This window comes from Penaeus monodon, chromosome 8, assembly GCF_015228065.2.
Source record: "Penaeus monodon isolate SGIC_2016 chromosome 8, NSTDA_Pmon_1, whole genome shotgun sequence".
Lineage (NCBI taxonomy): Eukaryota > Metazoa > Arthropoda > Malacostraca > Decapoda > Penaeidae > Penaeus > Penaeus monodon.
The window spans coordinates 19,205,412-19,225,411 of record NC_051393.1 but is presented as its reverse complement, the minus strand read 5'-3'; positions in this window follow the sequence as shown (position 1 = coordinate 19,225,411).

The following is a 20,000-nucleotide window of genomic DNA, read 5'->3' as shown; positions in this document are numbered from 1 at the left end:
GCTCCCAGGTTTTACGTAAGGGAGATTAGATTATCTATCCCTGAATGCATAGCTGGAGAATGCAGGTTGAGTCTTGGGAAATGTTAGAGTTGCTTACTTCGTGGGGCGAGTTGATGGCGTGGAGGGGGGAGGTAAGCTGGTGATGATGGTGATTGTGATAATAATGGGAGATGATAATATCAAGCTTGTTTTAGGGGGTAATAGGAAACCACTGATAGTCTTTTACTAAGGTAAAAATCGGAATGAAAGAACATTGATATTGACGATAAGGAAGATAGACAAGGATAATAGTGATCATAATCATAATTACAGACAGCATTTAATGAATAGATAACAATTCCACAATTCTGATGTTACATCCTTTTCGTAATACTACTGATAAATCAATTTCGTAATACAAAAGACGGAACAAATAATGGCAATGCCTTAAAATCCTGACAGCATAAAATCTTCTCTTCAATTATTGATAGTATTAATGAGAATAATACGAGAGGCATGTGTACTCATAGTTATTTTTGTGTATTTACCCAATCATAGAGTTGCAAGAACAAATACAGTTCAGGGGTTGTTCACATAGCTATTTCCATCGTCATATATATCAGTGGATATACTAGCAAACACTCCACTACATTATGAAAAATGTATTTTCTCCGTTTTCTATGCACATATCCATAAATAGTGGAAAACTTTACGACACAACGCACTGTTCTTTTGCAAAATACAGCGAAGGGGTGAATTGTTTGTTTAAAGAGCTGAATTCGCTGATAGATTCAACCTGATCACACGTTTTCTCAAGTTCAAAGCCCTCTTGGGTACAGCAGCGTGGTGAGTGTGTCATTCTAAGTATATAACACTTCGCTTTATGGGTGTCTTATTGCTTACAGTTAAAATGCTACACTACTCATGCAAGGCACAATTTTTGTCTCTTGAAATTGATGTGTTTAGACAATATGATTTATTAAAGCTAAATTATTGCACATCTGTGTATTTGATGAAAATAATGATATGTTTAAACTTTAAAATATTTGTTGCCTACAACATTATATGAAAATTCTCTGTATAAGGAACAAATACGCACGCGAACACACACATTATTTCTCATATCTACTCTCTATCTCTCTCTCTCTCTCTCTCTCTCTTTCTCTGTTTCTGTTTCTGTTTCTGTTTTCTGTATTCATTGTAATATAATTTATATATATATATATATAATATTATATAATATATATATGTGTGTTGTTGTGTGTGTGTGTGTGTGTGGTGTTTGTGGTGTGTGTTGTGTGTGTGTGTTTGTGTGTGTGAGTGTGTGTGTGGTGTGTGTAACTGTGTTCTGTGGTGCATATGTGGTTGTGTTTGTGTGTGTGTGTCTGTGTGTGTATCTGTGTGTCCTGTGTGTATAGGTGCGTGTGTGTGTGTGTATGTTGTGTGTGTGTGTTGTGTGTGTATACATATACATATTATTAAATATATATAGATATATATATATATAGTATATTATAGTATATATATATCATATAATATATGGGATATATGTATATATATATTATATATATATATATATTATTATATTATACATCTATAGCATATACTGTGTATATGAATGTATGTACTATATGTATGTATGGTATATATGTATATATCTAATATATATTATAATATATAATATATAATATATCTATATCTATAATATATATAACTATCTATATATATCTATATGTAATATATATATATATATTATCATATATATAATCGATATTAATATATATATATATATATATTTATATACATCATCCCATATGTATTATATGTGTGTGATATATTTATACACATTTTTGTATATATTTTGTCTATCTATGCTATCTCTCTATCTATTATCTCTCTCTCTCCTCTCTCTCTCTCATCTCTCTCTCTCTCTCTCTCTCTCTCTCTAGTAATATATATATATATATATATATATCTATTTATTATATATAGAATATATAGATTATACATATACATATATATAAGTTATATATACATATTATAATAATATACATCATATATACCTATATTTTATTTTGTTTTTTTTTGTGTGTGTGTGTGTGTAAAGTATAGTGTGTTTGCCGTGATTGTGTGTGTGTATAATATATATTTATACATTATATGTTGTGTATAACACATATATATGAAAAGGGCATATAAGGAAAGAACAATATTAATCCTTTAGTTAATTATTCTTCTGAAGAGGAATTCGTGGAGGGTTCTGAAACGACGCTACGATTTTGTTTCTTTTCTATGTGGCTGTTTTTTCATTTTCATTTTTGTGTACATGTCCTGTTTGTCCTTCAATATATATATATATATATATATTATATATATATATCTATATATATTAATATCATATTATATAATAGATATATATATATATATTATATATGTATGATGTATGTATGTATATATATATATATATATATATATATATATTATATATAATATCTATATATATATATATATATAGATATATATATTATATATATGTATGTTATGTATATATAAATGTATAATATGTGTGTATGTGTGTATGTATGATGTGTGCATATACTATATACATGTACCCATGTATTTCTGTATGGAGTTTATACGTTCGTGGCTTCCATTTTATAAGAAAAAGGGAAATATTTAATTGAATGAAAAGGTTATTTAACAAATTCTTCCGAAATAATCCACGACTTCTTTTTTGTTCTGTTCACTTAATTCCCTTTGTATGAATTCAAATTACCTTTCATCTTGTTTCTTTTTCTTTTTTATTGGGGGGGAGGGTTCTTATCTTAGCAGCTTTGATTGAAAGTATAAAACGTCCCAGGACAACCATCTCAGGAAGTATGTAGAATATCATTATCATTATTATAACTATTATCATTATCACTATTACTGTTGTTTATCATTTTAATCATTATTTTTTTATATTATTATAACATTTTATTATTAACATATTATTATTACTATTATTATTATTATTAGTATGACCATTATTATTATTATCTTATTAGTTATTATTATTATTATTATATTATTATTATTATACTATGATTGTTATTATTATCATTACCATTATTATCTTCATATTATCACGCTCATTATTATTATTATTATTATTATTATTATTATTATTATTGTTGTTTGTTGTTGTTGTTGTTTGTTTGTTAGTTGTTGTTTGTATGTTGTTATTATTATTATTATTGATTATTAATTATTTTATTACTGCTATTGTTATTATTATTAGTAGTATAGTAGTAATAGTACTATCATTATTATTATTATTGTTTTATTATTATTATCGTATTATTAATATTATTATTATATTATTATATTACCTTTATTATTATCATTATCTTATGCTTATTATCTTATTATTATTTTATTATTATTATTATTGTTGGTTGTTTTGTTGTTGTTGTAGTTGTTGTTGTTGTTGTTGTGTTATTATTAGTATATTATTATGATTTGTTATTATTATTTATTATTACTTATTAATTAATAGTTTTAAACCCGACAGAACGCTGCACATTCAAATACGTACAGTGACATAACCTGCACATTCATGTACGTAAGTGAATGTGAAAGTAGGGCCGTGACCATGACGTAACAGTGACCTTGAAACGAAACCGAAAAAACCGCAACCAATGTCCACAACAAACAACAACATAATCATACCCTGAATCATTCCTACTTTCCCATATGTATTTTATGTTCGTATCATGATGGCCTCATACGAGAAATATGAAACAATGATGTAACTACAGACGATATCCCCTCCTAATGCAGGTGACAGGTGCCATAGATTGATGATCACAGCGTAACTAACACATTAATCGAGAGTGAAACGGATAAATGTAGGTGGACAAAATCGGGGGGGGAAACACCTTCATGTACGTACATGATGTGAAAGTGGGCCCCATGACCATGACGGACTTAGTACCTTGACGAAACCACAAACCGCAAACGCGCAACTGTCCACAACACCACAACATAATCATACCAGGAAATCATTAGCCTACTTTCACATATGCATTTTATGTCGTATATGACCATCACAAGAGAAATAATGAAACAAATGATGAGCTACAGACGAGTAATCCCCTCCAAGTTCAGTGACAGGTGACATAGATTAATGTCACAGCGTAACCACACAACCTTATCAGAGAGTGAAAGCAGGATAAATGTCCACGAGGCAACCACTAGACCATGAGCTAACGAGTGGCTAACGCGCACGACCTTGCGGTTGAAAATGGTGCATCATAACAGAAAGATGACCCCTGAAATGTGATTTTTTGTTTTTTTTTTTAACTAAATCAATATCCTATCCGAAATCATTAACTCATACCAGTGATGTACAGACGAGGATCTCCTCCAATGCAGGTGACATAGATCATGATCCCCGCGTAACCACAAAACCTTGTCGATAGTGAAAGTAGTACCCCCAGACCGTAGCTAATGATGACTAAGCACGCACACCTTACAGTCCCAAAATAGTACATCATAACAGAAAGATGACCAATATCCGTAACCGAATTCAAATCATTACCTAGGCCAGATGCTACAGATGACTCACCCTTGCTTCCTCCCATCCACACCCCCAATATTCACCATGTTAAACTTGTACCGAGATCGAAATTGATTCTGTTACAGACGGAGGGAAACCGTCTCTCCTAATGACTGAAACTGTCAAAATCAATAAATAATAGTTCACACGGTCTGCTATGACCGATAATTTCTGCTCCTCTCTCACTGTACAGAATAAGAATCCAATTACGTGTAACGGATTAGAAAAACTCGTTATACTATATGCTTTTATTTTTGATTGTATAAACACTATACACTGCGCTCGCACACACACACACACACACACATCACCCACACACACACACACACACACACACACACACACACACACACACCACCACCACCACCACCACCCACCCTCTTCCATACCCTCCCACCACGCACCCCGCAATATTCCACCATGTTTAGAAAACTTGTACCTGGATCGAGAATTGACCCTGTTACAGATGAAATGATCATCCCTCCTAATTAATCATAATCCATAAATGTCCCGCTAATGTGTCTACTACACACACCTAAAGGGTTCCTCTCCCCTCTCCCTCCTCCTCTCCAAACCACCCTCCCTTCCCTTCCTACCGCCCCTGCCCCACATTCCTCCATACCCACAACATATATCAGAAAAAGTAGCAAACAACAAATCACAAATCTTACTTAAGGGATATAAGTCCTGCACTGAGTGCGAGTAGATCAACCTCCCCTCCTAATGAATTGATGCATCATAATCCAACCCGATGCCAGGTGTCACTGAATGCTCACCTCCCTCACCACCCCTCCTCCCCCTCCACACCCGTCCCCCCGCAATATTCTCGTGTTTGACTGGTACCCCGATCGAGAAGTGACCCTGTTACGACGAGTGACCACCCCTCCTAATGAATGAAACTGTCATATCAATACCCTACAAGGTCTTCATATAGTCTTTTAGTACAAACAAACAAACAAATTACCAAATCATAATCCGCCCCGAATTTCAATAATGATGATGAATAATATGATCATTTCTTCTTATTCAGAGGTAATGACATTGGTGGTGCCTCTCGTCCCTGAGGTGTAACCAACCAAGAAAAGGGAAACTCCATTAAACCGTACTAAGATTGACTATGTTTCGCATTAGTAAATATAAGACAAAATATATGCATCTGACACAATCCATTTCTCCTCCATATGCATATATAAAAAAAAATACTTTTGCAAAAGACCATAATCAATATCTTTACAAATGTTTACAATGCATAATAAACAAAGGATCAACTCAATAAGAATATCTCCAACAGAATTTCTGAACTTTCGCGGGAACTATTGATAAACTTGCCGAACTCCTCTCTTCTTTTAACATGTTATACTAGTCGTTCTTTAATCCAAAGGTATCTCATATAAAATACAATTCAGTGAAAAGGATCATGAAACTCTGGTTGTACCAAAATGCCTTTAATATGACTTTCAAGAACACAAACACGCGTCCAACAGGGTAACACAATGTAAGATAAATAACAGCTATATTTTTTGTGTAACGTAATTCGGATAACTACCGCACTACTCACTTTTGAAAATTGCAGGCTTATACAACAGGTTAATCATAATATAACAGGTGCGAACCCTATAAGATAACAACATAAATTTCTTTAAACTCGCGGGACGATTGATAAGCTATCTTACATCCCAAAGGCATCTTTTCTATAAAATACATTCACATCAAAAGGTTCATGAACTCTTGTTGTACTCAATGTCTTTATTATGACTTTCACAAACACACATCTCCTAACAGGTGATAATACAATAAATGAAAACAACGTAAATTTTCTGTGTAAATGTAATGCGATACCCTATCTCATACCTTTTGAAATTTCAGACTTAGACAACAGTTTAATTACTAGCATGTTGAAAAAGTCACGGTTTGTTTCTATTTAGAGCGGCAATTAATAGGGTTTTTCCAACGCATCTGCGCGAGACCAAAGACGGGTTTTCCCCTCCTATTTTCCGCCTGAACAGTTAATTATCATGACCAACTAGGACCACCACTTGTCCCCACTGTTTTGACCAGTTCTTTTTTGCTACATTACCCCCCCCCCTTTTATTTTTCCCCCCCCCAAGGGCAATGCGTATATTTCCTACAATGTGCCCGCCTCAGCTCTCAGTTTTGTGTACAATCTACATGCAGACTAGGAAATATGTTCGCTTTCCCCATATGTATAACTCTGTGCACGCATACAGTGTATTCTCTTCTGATATAAAAAGACCAGGTAAAACATCGATTAGGGATCCTCTGTTTATGATGATATAGAAAAAGATGAATATAAACAGAAGGTGGACTAGCTTTTCAGTAATTTACTGACTCCCCTCCACAAAATTGTCCAAAAATTAGTACCTCCCTACAATATATACGAAAGGAACTATGCAATGGTAACCACTATGTTGGTTACTATAGTTTCATTCATCTAGCAAATTATGTGTTTTGTCTCCTACAAGACGGGAAAAATTTGTAAAAAGACCACAAATAACCTGCCGACGGGAATAATCCAACTAACTTTACTCTCGATTTCCTCTGCCATGGTCTTTCTCACCAGTCTACAACATGCTATAGAGACGGAGCCTTAGATAATTGCTTCTTTAATAGTCGACTACGGCGTTGTAGTTCATCATTTATCTAGGCAAATATGATTTTTTGTCCCTACACGACGGGAAATATTCTAAAAGGACACAAATAACCTTGCCAGACGGGTATAATTCCAACCAAACTTTACTTCTCGATTCCTTCCCCGTCATTGCCTTTCTACAAATATCAGCAAGAGATGGAGCCTAGATAAGTTTTACTTTAAGAGAACGATCACCTCGACCACCGGACTATAGTGATTTACTTTATCGTGAAACGTACATTCAGCCCCCGCTTTTTTAAGTACACATGCATATATTTTCCTCAATTTCCTATACACAGAAGAAAATATTTTTTTTACGTTGGCACTGATAAAACTTGACGCTCGATCTCTTTCAATATTTCTGAATATCTTATACAACGTCATACCAAATGAAAAAAAATATATATATCTTAAATCCTTTTGCCTATTGAAATTTTCACTATGTCCCTAGTTGTTGTAGTAAGCGAAAACATTTAAGGCCCCTAAAACTATTTTTATCTTCAAAAATCAAAACACTGTATAACAAGAAGGCTTCAACTGACTTATTTTCCCTTTTAACAACTATTCTTATCAAAAACAAAAACTTTTTATAAGATATAAAAAAAAGTAAGGTAAAATCATATACCCCCCCATATTATAAAGCTTTTATAATTGGACGTGTATTGGACATGCCAAAGTCAATTCGCACTAAAGCGAGATTTTTGACCAAGGATATGTTTACCCCTGGTGAGTACAAAAGAAAAAAATATTGTGACACCTCGATGCGATGGATCTTAGCAACAGCATGTGATTTTCAACTGATGCGTTTTTTTTTTTCTTTCTTTCTTTTCTTAACCGAGTTATCTATAAAGGTGCTTTCCTTGTTGTGTGTCTACATTAGAATATTCCTTGTTTTTTACTGGCAGTACAGGGTATATGACGAGCAACATACAGCGAGGAGGTAAGTTTTTATAGAGAAAGGGTTGAAAATCACAGTCCTAAAGGGGAAAAAGCCGCACCGAAGCAATATTTTCTAAATGACAAGTAAAAAAGCATTTGTGTTAAGAGAAAATATTACGCTATTACCTCATAATAAGGAGGGAAAAGCTTCTTTTCATTACTAAGAAAATAGCAAAGGCCCCTTTTTTTCAAATGCACGGGGTGATTATTGAAGTAAATGTATATGACTGGACAAGCATTTTTTTCAGACTTGGGAAAGATGTATGGTAAGTGTTAAAATGTTATAGCATTGCTATCATCTTTAAACAAAAAGTCTTATTTATCAAAAATGCCTTCCTAAACAAAAAAAACGCTGACATGCTCCAGGCACTATCCAGAATAACGGACGACCATCAGACAGGTATCAGGGGAAGTAAAACCCCCCCTTTTGGGGGGGCACCTTGTCACGAGATAATGACTTCACCGACATAGTAAAACCATTAATGGACGTGCGAAGTGAGGAAGAGGCGAACCATAGAGCGACACATGGAAGTACTTTTCTCGTTTCCTTCCGTGAAGACTGCATAGTTTTAAGGAATATTCTACCATGGAACTCGCACCCATGTCAATCATTTGACCAAGGTAAACCCCCATGTTCTAGAGAGCTAGAAAGTTTTAGAAATGCTCACCTCGGTTGTTGATCTTCACACCCACTCGTTCCACTATCTCACGCTCTGTTCCCCTATCAACATGCCATATCTTTGTCGAGCCTCAACCCTTCTCGTCCTAAATCTGCTCCTCCTCCCCTCTCCCCGTCGACTACGCGCGATGCTGTATTTACCGCGAGGATGTAAAAATGTTATTATATCATAATTGGAGCTATAACATAACTTCACACACGGAAACACTAAATATGTATTGACATTGATTGACCTTAGAATTTGTGTTGCTTATAGCCTATGCAGTGGGGCCCTTGGAGGTTCCTTGCGAAGAAAACATACAATTTGATAAAACCGTATATGTCTTTCATTAGTAGTATAAAATTGATAATTAACTCGTATGACTACAATACACAATCACCATAGTACAAACATTTGCCACGAGAATTTTCAGAATTTATAATTCCATATTCATTAAGTTTTGCTTCTCGGCTTCCTCGCAATTATTTATTTTTTTCCCATCTCGCAGACAGAAATACGAAACGGTAACAGGACACGATTTGCTGGTCCTTCCGGCGTTGTCACCTCTTGTACCGGGAGGAGCATTCAGATTCTGATAGAGGCTTATAAATACTAACACCGCATCCGATTCATTACAGCTAGTATTTTACCAAATTTTCCTTATGTAAAAGTGGTAATTTTTATTCTTAAATGACAAATAATTCTTACCAATGATATCAATATTGTATTTTTTTGCATAAAAGTACCATCTAACCTGTTATTAAAGAAGAAATAAACAAATATACCCAATCTACCGATACTTTTCCAGCGGGACAAGTACATACGTCTGAGCTGCTGTACATTTTCCCACTAGACAATGTGACAACCGCATGGCACTCCTCCTCCTCACAATGTTGGTGCACTTTTAGCTGTCATCGTACCGATTCTCAGCCTTGTTACCAAAACTTTTACTTGCGTTACATTATAATTATTCATCATGTAACTGCCTACGTTATCACCGTCTTCTCGTCGTCAGAGAATATTTCTCCTGTAATGTTTGACCGCAGCTCTATACGGGGACCTCTATATTCCGCCGCGCCGACTCATATCACTGACGCGGATGCGCGCGCGGGGAAGTAAACCGCACGCGGCGCGGGCGGCGGCGGCGGCGGCGGCGGGGGCCGAAGGCGGCTGGGGACAGGGCGCGGAAGGGCGGTCCTTTGACGACAACCACTTCTAGAGAGGGGAAGGGTCACATTCAAGTTACTATATTTCTCAATTTTTCCCTGCGTAAAGTCGCCGCCGCCGCCGCCGCCGCCGCGTGCGGTTTTACTTCCCCGCGCGCGCATCCGCGTCAGTGATGAGTGCGGCGCGTGCGGGAATATAGAGTCCCTCGTCTAGGCTGCGGTCAACATTACAGGGAGAAATATTCGCGGACGACGAAGAAGACGGTGATAACGTAGGCAGTTTACATGCTGAATATTATAATGTAACCACCAGTAAATTTTGTTAACAAGGCTGAGAATCGGTTACTGATGACAGCTAAAAGTGCCCCATGTGAGGATGCCATTGGCGTTTGCACATGGTGGAAAATAGTACAGCATTCTCAGACGTATGGACTTGTCCCGCTGGAAAATGTATCGGAGGTTGGGTAAAATTTGTTTTATTCTTCTTTAATCACAAGTTAGATGGTACTTGTTATGCAAAAAAATACTATATTGATATCATTGGTAGCTTAATTTGTCATTTAAGAATAAAATTACACTTTTTACATAAGGAATTTGGTAAATATCTAGGCGTGGTAATGACTCGGAATGGCGTTGTTAGTATTTATAAGCCTCTATCAGATCTGAAATGCTCCTTCCGACAGAGGTGACACGCCCGGAAGACAGCAAATCGTGTCCTGTTACCGTCGTTTTCTGTCTGCGATGGAAAAAAATAATATTGCGCGGAAGCGATGAGCAAAACTTTAATGAAATGATGGATTATCATTCTACACATTAGCGGGCAATGTTTTACTTTGGTGATTGTGTCTTGGTATCATACGAGTAATTCTCTATTTTATACTAGCTAATGAAAAGACATATTTATGTTTTATCAAGATTTTATGTTTCTTCGCAAGGAACCTCCAGCTTGATATGGCTAATAAGCACCACCAATTCTAAGTCATCAATGTCAATACATATTTATGTTGTGTGAATTAGTTTATAGCTCCAATTATATTATACTAACCATTTTTTTTACATCCTCGCGGTAATACAGCATCGCGCTTAGTCCCTAGGGAGAGGGAGGAGGAGCAGATTTAGGAGAAGGGTGAGCTCGCCAGACAGTAGATATGGCTGTTTGATAGGGAGAACAAGAGCGTGAGCTAGTGGAACGAGTGGGTGTGGAAGATCAACAACCGAGGTGAGCATTTTCTAAAACTTTCTCGCTATCTTAACATGGGGGTTTTTACCTTGGTCAAATGATGAATGGGTGCGATTTCCATGGTAGATATTCATTAACTTGCATTCTTCACGGAAGAAACCGAGAAAAGTACTTCCATGGTTGGTCGCTCTATGGTTCGCCTCTTCCTCACTTCGCACGTCCATTATGGTTTTCTATGTCGGTGAAGTCATTATCTCGTACCAAGCAGGGGTATTCCCTGATACCCTGGCTGTGGCGTCCGTTATCTGGATATTGACTGGAGCCATTGTCAAGAGTTTGGAGCATTTTAGATATAAACTTTTTTTTTAAGATGATAGCATGCTATAACATTTTACACTTACCAATATATTTCCCAAGCTGAAAAACTGCTCAGTTCATATACATTTTACTTCAATAATCACCCTTGCATTTGAAAAAAGGTCCTTTTGCTTTTTTCTAGTTATGAAAGAGCTTTTCCCTCCCTTAGTTATGAGTAATGCATATTTTTTCTCTTAAACAAATGCTTTTTTACTTGTCATTTAAATATTGCTTCGGTTGCGGCTTTTTCCCCCTTTAGCTGTGATTTTCACCCTTTTCTCTTAACTTACCTCCTCGACTGTATGTTGCTCGTCTATACCTTTACGCCTGTAAAACACGAATATCTAATGTAGACACACAACAATAAAGCACCTTATAGCTACTCGGTTTAAAGAAAGAAAGAAGAAAAAAAAACGCATCAGTTGGAAAATCACATGCTGTCTGCCTAGATCCCTCGCCATCGAGGTCACTAAATATTTTTTTTTTTTTTTTTTACTCACAGGGGTAAACATATCCTGTGGTCAAAAATCTCTGCTTTAGGCGAATTTGACTTGTCATTGTCCAATACCGTACAATTTAAAAGCTTTATTACATGGGGGTTATATTATTTTACCTCTTTTTTTTTAGATCTTATAAAAGTCTTGTTTTTGATAAAGACCTGTTTTAAAAGGGAAAATAATCAAGTGAAGCCTTCTTGTTATACAGGTGTTTTGATTTTTGAAGATAAAATATTTTAGGGGCTTAAATGTTTTCGCTACTACAACAACTAGGGACATAGTGACATTTCATAGGCTAAAGGATGTTAATATATATATATTTTTTTTCATTTGGTATGACTTTGTATTAAGGATATCAGAAATATTAAGAGATCGACGTCAAGTTTTATTCAGTGCCACGTAAAAAATATTTTTCTCCTTTTGTATGAGGGTAGAATTTGAGAAAATATATGCATGTGGTTACTTAAAAAGCGGTGGCCATTAATGACGTTTCCCCGATAAAGTAAATCACTATAGTCCCGGTGGTGAGGTTATCGTTCTCTTAACGATAACAACTTATCTACTCCATCTCTTGCTGCATATTTGTAGAAAGGCAATGACGGGAAATCGAGAAGTAAGTTTGGTTGCATATACCCGTTGGCAAGGTTATTTGTGTCCTTTTATACTATTTTTTTTCCCGTTCTTGTAGGAGACAAAAAATCATATTTGCTATAAATGAAACTAAATCGCCGAGTCGCGACTTAAATAAGCCACTTATCTAGCTCCGTCTCTTATAGCATGTTTATAGACTGGTGAGAAAGACATGGCAGGGAAATCGGAGTAAGTTTAGTTGGAATTTTCCCGTCCGGCAAGGTTATTGTGTCTTTTTTAAATATTTTTCACACACGTTTCTTGTAGGAGACAAAACAGCATATTTGCTAGATGAAGGAAAACGTGTAACGCAACATTCGTGTTACCTTGCATAGTTCCTTTCTTCCGTATATCTTGTAGTAGGTACTATAGACAATTTGTGAGGGGGCGTAATTACTGAATCTATTCCAACTTCTGTTCTAATTCATCTTTTTCTATTCATCATAAACAGAGGATCCAATCGATGTTACCCTGGTCTTTTTATCAAAGAGAATGCACTGTATTGGCGTGCACAGAGTTATACATATGAAAGCTGACATATTCCTAGTTTGCATTGTAGATTGTACAAACTTGAGAGTCTGAGGCGGGAACTTTTAGGAAATATAACCGCCTTGCCCCCTTGAGGTTAATTAGCCAACTAACTGGGTTTCAAACCGTGGGGACATTGGTGGTCCTATTGGTATATATTCCACTGTTCAGGCGGAAATAGGAGGGGAAACCCGTCTTTGGTCTCGCGCAGATGAGTTGAAAACACTATTAATGCTCTCTAAATAGAATACAACCGGTGACTTTTCAACCTGCTAGGTAAGTTAACTGTTGTATAAGTCTGAAATTTTCAGAAAGGTTAGCGATCGTGGTTATCGCAGTTACATTTGACACAGCAATTTAAGCTTGTTATTTTCATTTTAATTGTATTATCACCTGTTAGATGTGTGTTTGTGAAAGTCATCTATCAAGACATGAGTACCAAGATTTCATGAACCTTTTGAGTGAAGTTGTATTTTTGATTAGAAAGATGCCTTTGGGTGTATAGATAGCTTTATCAATCGTCCCGAAGTTAAGAAATTTCTGTTGTTATTCTTATTAGGGTTGCCACCTGTTATATATGATTAACCTGTTTTATAAGCCTGCATTTTCAAACGTGCGTATGGTAGTTATCGCATTTTACGTTTTACAACAAAAACTATAAGGCCTGTTATTTTTAATCTTATTTGTGTTACACCTGTTAGGACGCGTGTTTGTGTTTCTGAAAGTCATATAAAGGCATGTTTGGGTACAACAAGATTTCATGATCCTTTTCACTGAATTGTAATTTTTTTATGAGATCCTTTGTGATGGTAGAACGACTAGTATAACAGTTAAAAGAGAGAGGAGTTTCCAGTTTAATCAATCGTTCCCGGGGGCGAAGTTCAGAATTTCTGTTGAGATATTCTTATGAGAGTTGCTCTTTTGTTATATTATGCATTTGTAAACATTTTGTAAAGATATTGATTTGGTCTTTTGCAGTAATTTTTTTTTTATATATGCATATGGAGTGCGAAATGTATGTGTCATATGCATATATTGGTTCTTATATTTACGTAATGTCGAATTGTCAATCTTAGTAAGGGTTAAAATGGATTTCCTTTTCTGGTTGGTTACCTCAGGACGAGAGTGCACCACCACTGTCATTACTCTGATAAGAAATGATATATTATCATCCTCATTATATGAATTCGGGCGATATGATTTGTATTGTGTCCTGTTTTTGTTGTACTAAAGCCTATAGGAGACCTTGTTAGGGTTATTGATTATGACATTTCATTCATTAGGGAGGGGTGGTCCCACTCGTCTGTAACAGGGTCACTTCTCGATCCGGGTACAAGTTCAAACACGATGAATATTGCGGGGACGGGTTGTGGAGTGAGGAGGGGTGGTGGGAGTGGTCATCAGTACACCTGGCATCGGGTTGGAATTATGATTGCATCTTCATTAGGAGTGTGTTGATCCTCGCAACTTCAGTGCGGACTGTTTATCTCCTTAAAGTAAGCTTGTGATTTGTTTGTTTGCTACTTTTTCTGGACTATTATTGTTTTGGTATGGAGGCATGTGGGCAGGGGCGGTAGGAGGTAAGGAGGGTTGGTGGAGAGGAGGATGGAAGGGTGAGAACCCTTTAGGTGTGTGTATTAGACATCATTAGAGGGACATTTGGATTATGATTATTAGGAGGGATGATCATTCATCTGTACAGGTCAATTCTCGATCACAGGTACAAGTTTAAACATGGTGAATATTGCGGGTGTGGTGGTGGGAGGTATGGAAGGAGGGTGCTGGTGGTGTGGTGGTGTGTTTGGTGGTGTGTGTGTGGTGTGTGGTGTGTGTGTGTGTTGTGTGGTGTGTGTGTGTTGTGTGTGTGTGGTGTGTGTGTGTGGGTGTGTGTGTTGCGAGCGCTTGTATAGTGGTTATACAATCAAAAATAAAAGCATAATTGTATAACGAGTTTTTATTAATCCTTTACACTTAATTGTATTCTTATCTCTGGTACATGAATAGGAGCAGAAATTATCGGTCATTAGCAACTGTTGACCTATTTATTATTGATTTTGATCAGTTTCAGTCATTAGGAGAGACGGTTTTCCCTCGTCTCTGTCACAGAATCATTCTCGATCTCGGTACAAGTTTAAACATGGTGAATATTGGGGTGTGACATGGGAGGAGCCACGGGTGAGTCATTGTAGCATTGCTAGGGTCATGATGTCGGTTACGGATATTGGTCATCTTTCTGTTATGTGTACTATTTTGGACTGTCAAGGTGTGACGTGTTAGTCATCATTAGCTACGGTCTGTGGTTACTACTTTCACTCTCGACGAGGTTTGTGGTTACGCGGTGATCATTGATCTATGTCAACCTGCATTTGGAGGAATCCTCGGCCTGTACATCACTGGTTATGGTAATGATTTCGGATACGGATATTGATTAGTTACTCACATTCATGGTCATCTTTCCTGTTATGATGCACCATTTTCAACCGCAGGTGTGCGCGTTAGCCATCGTTAGCTATGGTCTAGTGGTTGCCTCGTGATCATTATCCTGCTTTCACTCTCGATAAGGTTGTGTGGTTACGCTGTGATCATTAATCTATGTCACCTGTCACCTGAATTGGAGGGTACTCGTCGTAGCTCATCAGTTGTTTCATTATTTTCTCTTATGATGCGTCATATACGAACATAAAATGCATATGTGAAAGTAGGTTAATGATTTCCGGGTATTGATTATGTTGTTGTTGTTGTGGACATTGGTTGCGGTTTGCGGTTTGTGGTTTCGTCAAGGTCACTAATTACGTCATGGTCATTGGCCTTACTTTCACATGCATGTACGTACATGAAGGTTTTCGATTGTGTCCACCTCATTATCCTGCTTTCAACTCTCGATAAGGTTGTGTAGTTACGCTGTGATCATTTATCTTATGTCCCCTGTCACCTCCTTGGAGGGGATACCTCGTCTTAGTACATCTTTGTTTATTATTTCTCTTATGAGGCATCACTATATGACGAACATACATACATATGTGAAAGAGGTTTAATGATTTCCGGGTATTGATTATGTTGTTGTTGTTGTGGACATTGGGTTTGCGGTTTGCGGTTTCGTCAAGGTCACTGATTACGTCATGGGCCCTGGCCTATTTCACATTCATGTTACGTACTGAAATGTGCAGCGTTCTGGTCATGTACGTATTTGAATGTGCAGCGTTCTGTCGGGTTTACAACTACTATTATTATTGTTGATGTTGTTGTTGTTGTTGTTGTTGTTGTTGTTGTTGTTGTTGTTGTTATTATTATTATTATTATTATTAATATTATTATTAATATTATTATTATTACCTTTATTATTATCATTATCATTATTATTATTATCATTATTTTATTATTATCATTATCATTATTATTATTTTATTTACTATTGTAATTCTTAGTATTGGTATTATTATCTTATATTATCATCAGTCATCATCATTATTATTATCATTACTGTTGTTGTTGTTGTTGTTGTCATTATTCTTATTATCATTATAATAATAATAATGATTATTATTATTATTATTATTATTATTATTAATGTTACTATTGCTATTATTATTATTATTACCTTTATTATTATTTCATTATCATTATTATTATTATTATTATTATTATTAATTTATTATTATTATTATTATTATTATTATTATTATCATTATTATTATCCTCTTTGTCACCAGTGTTATCATTATATTACTATTAATTTTATTACTTTTGTTATTTTTATTTTTATAATTATCAGTAGTAGTAGTAGTAGAAATAAAATTGATATTGTAGTATTATTATTATCAAAATTGGCATTATCACTATCTTTATTATTATCATTAATAGTAGTTGTAGTAGTAGTAGTAGTAGTAATAGCAGTATACAACAACAGCAACAATACTAATAAAAACTATAATAATGGTGACAATAACAATGATAATGATAATGATATTGAAAATAGCAATGATAATTATAATGATGATAGCAGTGATGATAATGATGATAATAATAATAATGATCATACTGATGATGATAATAATTTCAATAATAGCAATTATTATTATTGTTTATTGTTATTATTAATCATATATCATTTAACAAGAATTAATTGTCATAATAATACCAATAATGAAAAGACTATGCAAATACTAATAACAATATATTATCTTATATGCTATTATAATTATATAATATCATATTATATATATATATCTATATCTCTATATATCTATATATATATGTGTATATTATATCTTAATAATTATAATAGATATATGCTCTTCTTTTATATATTATATATATATATATCTATCATATATGTATATATATATACTATAGTATCTATTCTATATATAAGTACTGACATATATATCTAATATATATATATATATATATATATGATATATATATCGATGGTGTGTGTGTGTATGTGTGGTGTGTGTGTGTAGTGTGTGTGGTGTGTGTGTGAATGCAAATTAGCAGCATAGACATAATAACCAGTAATTTGAATAATGTGAACGTTAATGATATGACAATAATATTATTGATGGTAATCATAATATCATAATGATTAAAGCAATGATGAGTTGCTGATGTTGATGGGATGATGATTAGATGATTCATTTAAAAAAAATTAAAGCTTTTTTTTTTTAAATTTTTTTAAATACCCTTTTAGGGGCTTTTGGGTTTTTAAAAGCTTTTTTGGCATTTGGGGTAAAAAGGTTTTGCCCCTTTTTAATATTTTTATTTTTTTTATGGTGGTGGGGTTTTGTTTTTGTTTTTTTGTTGGTTGTTTTGTGGGTTTGTGTTTTTTTTTTGGGTTTGTTAAAACCCCTCGACCAGGTGCACCAAACACCTTTTAAACCTCTAAAAGAAAAAAAATTTAAATTATTATAATTCCTTTTCATTATGATAAATTCGGGCAATTAATGATTTTCATTTGTTTAGTTGTTTTTGTTGCCCCAACATATATTGAGCCTTGGGTAGTTTTAAATTGTTTTTTAAGTTTTATTCTTGGGGGGGACCGTGGGAAAATTTCCGCCGGGAAAGTTCAAAAACACGATGAATTTCGGATGGGGGGGAAAGGGTTAAGGGTTTCCACCCAGGTGAAAACGGGCATGGGTTGGAAAAAGATTATCTTCCCATGGAGTTACATCGCACTTAGTGGCTGAAAATTAATCACTTAAGAAGCGGGGTGAGTTTGTTTCCCATTTTCTTTTAATTTTCCCGGTTTAAATTTGGGGGCACGGTAGGAAGTAAAGGGGGGTTTGTTTGGAGGGAGAGGGAAATGGAGAGCCCTTTAGGTTGTGTGTTGACCCCCATTGACTTTAGGAAAGATAATTAAGAGGATGATATTTTTGAACAGGGTTTAAATTTTCTTGACCCAAATTAAAAGGGGGTTAAAAATGTGTTTGGGGGTGGGGGTTTTTGGGGGTTGTGGAGGGGTGTGGTTGTGTGTGTGTGTGTGTGGGGTTGTGGTGTGTGTGTGTGTGTGTGTGTGTGTGTGTGTGTGTGTGTTGTGTGTGGGGGTGTGTGTGTGTGGGGTGTGTGTGTGTGTGGTGTGTGTGTGGTGTGTGGTGCGAGCGCATTGTAAGTGTTTATACAATCAAAATAAAAGCATATATTGTATAACGAGTTTTTGTAATCCTTTACACTTAATTGTATTCTTATCTGTGGTACAGTGAGAGAGGAGCAAAAATTTATCGGTCATTAGCAGACCTGTGGGGACCTAAAAAAAATTGATATTGAAAATTTCAGTCATTAGGAGAGACGGATACCCTCGACTGTAACAGAATCAATTCTGATCTCGGTACAAGTTTAAACAGGGTGAATATTGCGGTGTGGGGGGGGGGGGGGAGCCCGGGTGATCATCTGTAGCACCTGCCTCGGTAATGATTTCGGTTACGGATATTGGTCATCTTTCTGTTATGATGTACTATTTTACCTAAGGTTGCTGTTAGCCATCGTTAGCTATGGTCTGGGGTTTTCTGCTTTCACTCTCACAAAGGGTTTTTTGGTTAGCGGTGATCATTGATCTATGTCAACCCCGCATTGGAGGAGATCCTCGTCTGTACATCACTGGTTATGAGTAATGGGTTTCGGATTTCGGGTATTATTATTAATCACTTTTGTGGTCCCCTCTTTCGTTATGATGCACCATTTTCAACCGCAAGGTGTGCGCGTTAGCCATCGTAGCTATGGTCTAGTGGTTCCTCGGATCATTACCTGCTTTCACTTCGACAAGGTTGTGTGTTACGCTTGTGATCATTATCTATGTCACGTCCTCATTGGAGGGATATCGTTCTGTAGTAATCATTTTTTCATTATTTCTCTTATGATGCCAACAACATAAATGCACATGTGAAAGTAGGTTTAAAGATTTCCGGGGATTGATTAGTTGTTGTGGACATTGGTTGCGGTTTGCGGTTTGTGGTTTGTCAAGGGCCTGATTACGTCACGGTCGCTGACCTCTTTCACATTCTGCACGTGTGTGAAGGGGGTTTTTATTTTGTCCCCTAATTATCCTGCTTTTTATCTCGTAATTTTTTGTGTTACGCTTTTATTTAATCTATTCCCTATACCTACATTGGAGGGATACTCGTTTAGTAAAACATTTGTTTCATTATTTCCTTTATGCGTCGTAAAAAAAAGACATTTAAAAATGCCCAAATTTTTTTGGAAAGTAGTTAGTGGGTTTTTTCCGGGGGGGTTTAATTTTGATTCTTTTTGGGGGTTTTGGAAAAAATTTTGGTTTTTTTTTTTTTTTTTTCCCCCCCGGTTTGGCCCCCCGGGGGGGTTTT